The sequence below is a fragment of the Acinonyx jubatus genome, chromosome A1 (genome assembly GCF_027475565.1).
Source record: "Acinonyx jubatus isolate Ajub_Pintada_27869175 chromosome A1, VMU_Ajub_asm_v1.0, whole genome shotgun sequence".
Classification (NCBI taxonomy): Eukaryota; Metazoa; Chordata; class Mammalia; order Carnivora; family Felidae; genus Acinonyx; species Acinonyx jubatus.
This window is the reverse complement of record NC_069380.1, coordinates 115,787,758-115,793,757: the sequence shown is the minus strand read 5'-3', so window position 1 is coordinate 115,793,757 and position 6,000 is coordinate 115,787,758.

The following is a 6,000-nucleotide window of genomic DNA, read 5'->3' as shown; positions in this document are numbered from 1 at the left end:
AAAGGGTATTATGTCTGCCAAGGGGAAGCCAGATTGTTGTCTTTTTTTTTTAAGTTTATTTATTTATTTTGAGAGACAGCACAAGTGGGGGAGGACCAGAGGGAGAATCTCAAGCAGACTTCACACTGCCAGCATGTAGCCTGATGTGGGGCTCAAATCCACAAACTGTAAGATCATGACCTGAGCCAAAATCAAGAGTTGGGTGCTCAACCAAGTCATCCAGGCACCCCAGATGGTTGTCTTTATAATGAGTAGTTCTACTCCAGCCTAAAGTCATTTCGTTAGGTTCTCATCAGCCACCTGGACTCTTGGCAGGCCTTAACTAGGGCAACCTTCCATGTACCTTCTTTTCTGTTAAAAGACAAATGGCTCTTTGGCACATTCAGAGGAAAGGCTTCTTTCTGCCTTTGAAGAAATGGCTTACTCTTCTCTAGGCAGCACTCTGGGTTCCCAATCTAGTTCTTGGAGATGTTGCCCACAAAAAGTCTTCCTTGTGTCCTTGACACCAGACATAAGAATATTCTCAGACTCAGGTGTCCATTGGGTCATCAAGAAGCTGCACAGCAGAGTTAGTCTTCAGCTCTTGATGTGGAGACTACCATGGTGCTATTCCTGTCTTCTGTAATACAGAAAGGCCCCTGGGTTTCTGGGCTTTGTGTCCTTGAGGGAAGGCTTGGTTGAAGTTAAATATTTTAGCGAGAATACTTCATTGTTAATTCCATGTGCTTATGTTCTATCACATATGCAGTATTTTTTTTAAATCTAGTTAGAACTCAAGTTCACAGAATTGGATTATAATAAACTGTCATCATTAGTCCATATATGACCTACATTATTTATCTACTTATACATCCAATATCATCTATCTATCTATTTCTCTGTCTAGTTATAAATCTAAATAGTAATGGGAATTTATAAACATAGCACCTCCCCCAAATGCTAGGGACTTGGTAATAATCTACATCTACCCATATACATGGTCCCTCATACCTGTCCCCACCTTCACCAAATGAAGATAATCATCATCCCGAATTCTATGTACATCATTCTTTGCTCTTTTGAATATGCTTTTAGTGTATTATATATTACTCCCCTGTATATATTTTTCATTTAGTTGTTTTAAACTTTATAGTAAAGGTAAAAATACTGTATGTAACTTTGCTACTTATTTTTCCACTTAATATTTATTCTTAAAATCCAATAATGTTGTGTTACTGTAATTCATTTATTTTGGCTACTGTAAAACATTCCATTTTGTGAGTCTACCGTCATTTACTCATTAGTTGGTGGTCATATGGATTGTTTCCTGATATTTTCTCTTGTGCACACAGCTAATATAAATATTCTTATACCTCTTTTTTTATTTAAAAAAAATTTTTACGTTTATTTATTTTTGATAGAGAGAGGCAGAGCACAAGTGGGAGAGGGGCAGAGAGAAGGAAACACAGAATTGGAAGCAGGCTCCAAGCTCTGAGCTGTCAGCACAGAGCCCGATGCGGGGCTCGAACCCACAAACCACGAGATCATGCCCTGAGCCAAAGTCAGACGCTCATCTGACCGAGCCACCCAGGCGCCCCTCTCATATATACCTCTTGATGTAAATGTGCAAGAGTTTCTCTTGGATATATAACTGGGAATAGAAATTATGGAACTCTCAGGCATTTATTTAGGAGTAATTATGCAATTTAGTAGATAATGCCTGGCTTGTACCTTATCGTATCTTTTATTTTTACTGAGGTTTAGTTGACATGTAACATGTTAGTTTCAGAGGTACAACATAATGATTGAATATTTGTATGTATTATGGAATGAAATGAAATGATCCCCACAATAAGTCTAGTTATCATCCAACCACCACACATAGTTATAATATTTTTCTTGAGATGAAAAATGTTAAGATCTGGTCTCTTAGAAACTTTTAAATGTACAATACAGTAGTATCAACTATAGTCACCATGCTGTACATTACATTCTCAGGACTTGTCCTTTTTACATCTTTAAGATGTCTATTGGTGAGTCCAGGTCCTTGATTTTAATACAAATTTATTAATCTTTTCTTCCAGGGCCAGTATCTTTTTAAACAATTTTTTTAACATTTATTTATTATTGAGAGACAGAGAGACACAGAGTGTGAGCAGGGGAGGGGTAGACAGAGGGGAAAACACAGAATCTGAAGCAGGCTCCAGGCTCTGTCAGCACAGAGCCCAACACGGGGCCACTGTAAGGTCTGTTTACCCTGAGAAGAGGAACTGTCCATCTCCCTCTAGAAATGCCAAGTGGAACAGCCCAGATGAAGCTACTTATACACTTCACATGCAAACTGTGTGGGACTGGCTTTATGATGACGGTGATACTCGCCCACTGAATATGCCCATCACCTAGATCATTGTAAATGCTGAATTTAGGGCAGGCCCTTTCACATGGGCATCCCATATTACCTTATTGTTGCAAAACCAAAAAACAGTTTGGGATGCCTAATCGAATTTTCTGTCTCAGCTTCTCCCTAAGAGTCTTCTACATGCTAATAAAAACATTAAATTAATTAACAAGAGATTGGGGAGAGGCCAGAGGAGAGACAAAGTACTCTTCCCAAAAAAGGTGGAAATTTTTAAATGGTTATTAAGGAATAGATGAATAGAATGAATGTTTATAGGAACAAAATAAAGAGGAAACAAAAAGGAGGGAGCCATAGGACTTGTCCTAGCAGGGTGGAAATCTTTAGATGACTACTTAAAAATGGGGTAAATAAAATGGACACTGATTACATTAAACAAAGGTTTTCATACAGTACTACCTAAGGTTGGGCAGGCCAAAGGGACCTCCTCGTTAGCCTCCCAACATTAAAGGACCCCCAAACAAGTCTAACTCTCTTTACCCCTGTTTGGAGACATGTAAAAAGTCAGAAGGTAGAGAGATTACAGTGAGAAACTTAACCAGAAATCCCTTGGGGACATTGGTTAGGCAGATTAATCAAGATAAAGACTGACAAAAGAGCCAGCATCCCATGACTTGGCCTCTCACAGGGGACCCAAAGCCTTTTGCACAAGAGTGGTTAAAATGGTCAGAGGGTGAAGAAGAGAAGTTTCCAGGACTCCTTGATATGGAAGTCCCACATAATGTGGTACCAAAGCCCACTGGTGAAGCCATGATTTGGGCTACAATTAGGTTGAGATTACCTAAAACCTTAATGGTTGGTCGGATTATGAAAGACAGAATGTTTAAGCAAGTATTATGTAAAGATGTTGTGTTGGGGCACCTGGGTGACTCAGTCAGCTAAGTTTCCGACTTCAGCTCAGGTCATGATTTCATGGCTTGTGAGTTTGAGCCCCACATTGGGCTCTGGGCTGACAGCTGAGAGCCTAGAGCCTGCTTCGAATTCTGTGTCTCCCTCTCTCTCTCTTCCCTTTCCCTGCTCGCTCTCTGTCTGTCTGTCTCTCTGTCTCTCTCTCTCTGTCAAAAATAAACATTAAAAAAATTTTTTTAAAAAGAGATTGTGTCAACTTTACTGAATGTTTTATATGGGAATGGATATTCTATATGGCTGAGGAACTCTTCTTCTACCTAGTATAGTAAAATCAACACCTGTGGATAATATCCCAATAGAGGCTACAGCGAGGAACATATGAGTTGATAGAATTGTGGTAAAATTTTGTAGAATTGGTATCTTTGAACAAGCTACACATGAAGAGGTTGTGTCTTTTTTACCTGATTGTACTTGGGCTACAGACATTGTATCTGACTGGGGAACATTTCTCCTACTTAGTATTATAAAACAGAAGACATGTAAATCAGCTCTCTTCAAGTAAGGCTAATTGGACATGCTAAATGAGAACTAGTAAGATTGCCTGAGCCACACAGTGTGGAATGGAAGCTAGAGTACTAGTAGGGACAAATTCTCTCTGTCGATAGCCCTATGTGGAAGGAACCTCGTCTGGGACTTAAGACAAAAGCCTGTGAGTGCTTCCCAGTAATGACTATGGTGACTTTGGACAAGAGAATTTCCATTTGACAGGTATTTGGTACCTTGCTATCAGATGTTAACCAAAGCTATCCTGATTACTGCAGGACATAGGAGGTTCTTGAAACCTGAAATACCCATAACATCCAGAGTGATATTGAAAAACACTCTAATGAAGACCACAATGCCCAGACAAGTTCTATAATAAAATGGAAGTGATTTACTTAGGAGCATGCTGCCTGGGGAGTACAGGAGATATTTACAAGTAGGAGCCTCTTTTCCCCTGGAACTGACTCTGGAATTTCATAAGGACTTTCTGCATTCTACTATCACACGACAGTGCTCTATAAAGAGCACTCGACTAACCAACAAAAAGTTGCTTGGTTTATGGATGACAGCTCCAAGGTGAATGGACAAATATCCTGTTTGAAAGGCTAATATCTTGATAAGGTGGTCATCTGAGTCCATGAAATAAGTGGATATTAGGGCAATGTAGAGAAGGGATGAATCTAGACATATTCCTCTTGCACCCACTGAGACACAAAATGCCAGTAAAGACTGTTCTTACTGTCCACAAAAGACACAGAGACTACAGGTGGCTATATGGCAGATTTCCTGGTGGGAAATCCTTGAACATAACTGGCAAGTCAAGCTGATACTGGTAGCTCCAGGGGGCTACAAATGGGTGCAGACAGGAATAGATATGGACAATGGACTAGGCTTGGCTTACCTGGTGGTAGATGCAAATGCTCAGAGTGTTATGAAAGAACCAGAACAGAAAATACTGCACCAATTTAGAAAAACTGACCATCATTTCTTCAAACCAAAGAAAAAATTGGTTGTCTAAAATAGGGGCAGATAAAAGCAGGAAGATCTGGCTTACATGCCTTCACAGGTGTGTCTAAAGGACTGTCCCTACTGGCTAGATTTCTCTTGTTTTCCTGATGGCTCTGGGGAAGAGGGAGTAGGGGAGGTGCTGGCATACTTTTGTCCCCGTATCACCTCAACTATTTTTCCCTGCTTGATACAGTAGTCATAGGACCAGGTCTGCAACTACAAGGTCTGGAATCAGGGATAATTCCTAAGCAAGAAACTGTAACTATGTTTTTAACCTTTATATCAGAATTCCTAAGGGCCTGCTCAGCCAGGATGTACCTTCACCCCGTCTGGAAAAATTGGGGTTAACAGTGAATGCAGCTATATTGCTGGTGGTATATATAGCCCCCTCATTCTGCAGCTCTGCAACCTTATTCTATGTGAATAGGAGTGGACTGAAAGGGAAGTGTTGCTAGACTAGTATTGCTGCCTGCAATCTAGACCAGCACAGTGGCCAAATTTAATGTCCCTTCCAAGCATGGAAAATTTTGAAAATAAATGCAGAGAACAAACAATAATATCTATGACTAAAGGAATGGATAAATGGGTTATGTAATGAAGGAAATACAGTATTACACGAACACCTTGAAAGAAGCTCAGAGCAAGAGATTATATACAGACTTTCTTGTTATCAACCTTCTAATCTTTCTACTCCATGACGTAGAGGCCAAATCATCAGCCACTGCTCATGAGTAAATGACGTTATGAGTTGAATTATGTCTTTCCTGAGACATTCTAACCCCTGGTACCTCAAAATACAAAGGCAACAAAGTTAAAATGCGGTCATTAGGATGGACTCCAATCCAATATGGCTGATGCCCTTATAAAAAGGGGAACTTTGGACACAGACACAAATGGAGTGAAGACTGTGTAAAGATACAAAGGGAGAAGAATTCTACCTACAGGTCCAGGAAAGGGACCCAAAACAGATTCTTCCCCCTGAGTCTTCACAAGGAACCAACCTTGCTAACATTTTAATTTCAGACCTCCAGCTTCCAAAACCACAAGATGATAAAATGTCCATTATTTAAGCCATCCAGTTTGTGGTACTTTGGTATGGCAGCCCTAGAAAACTAATACAAATGCAAATCTATACCTCTAGGGGCACCTGGGTGGCTCATTCCATTAGGCATCCAACACTTAACTTTGGGACAGGTCATGATCTG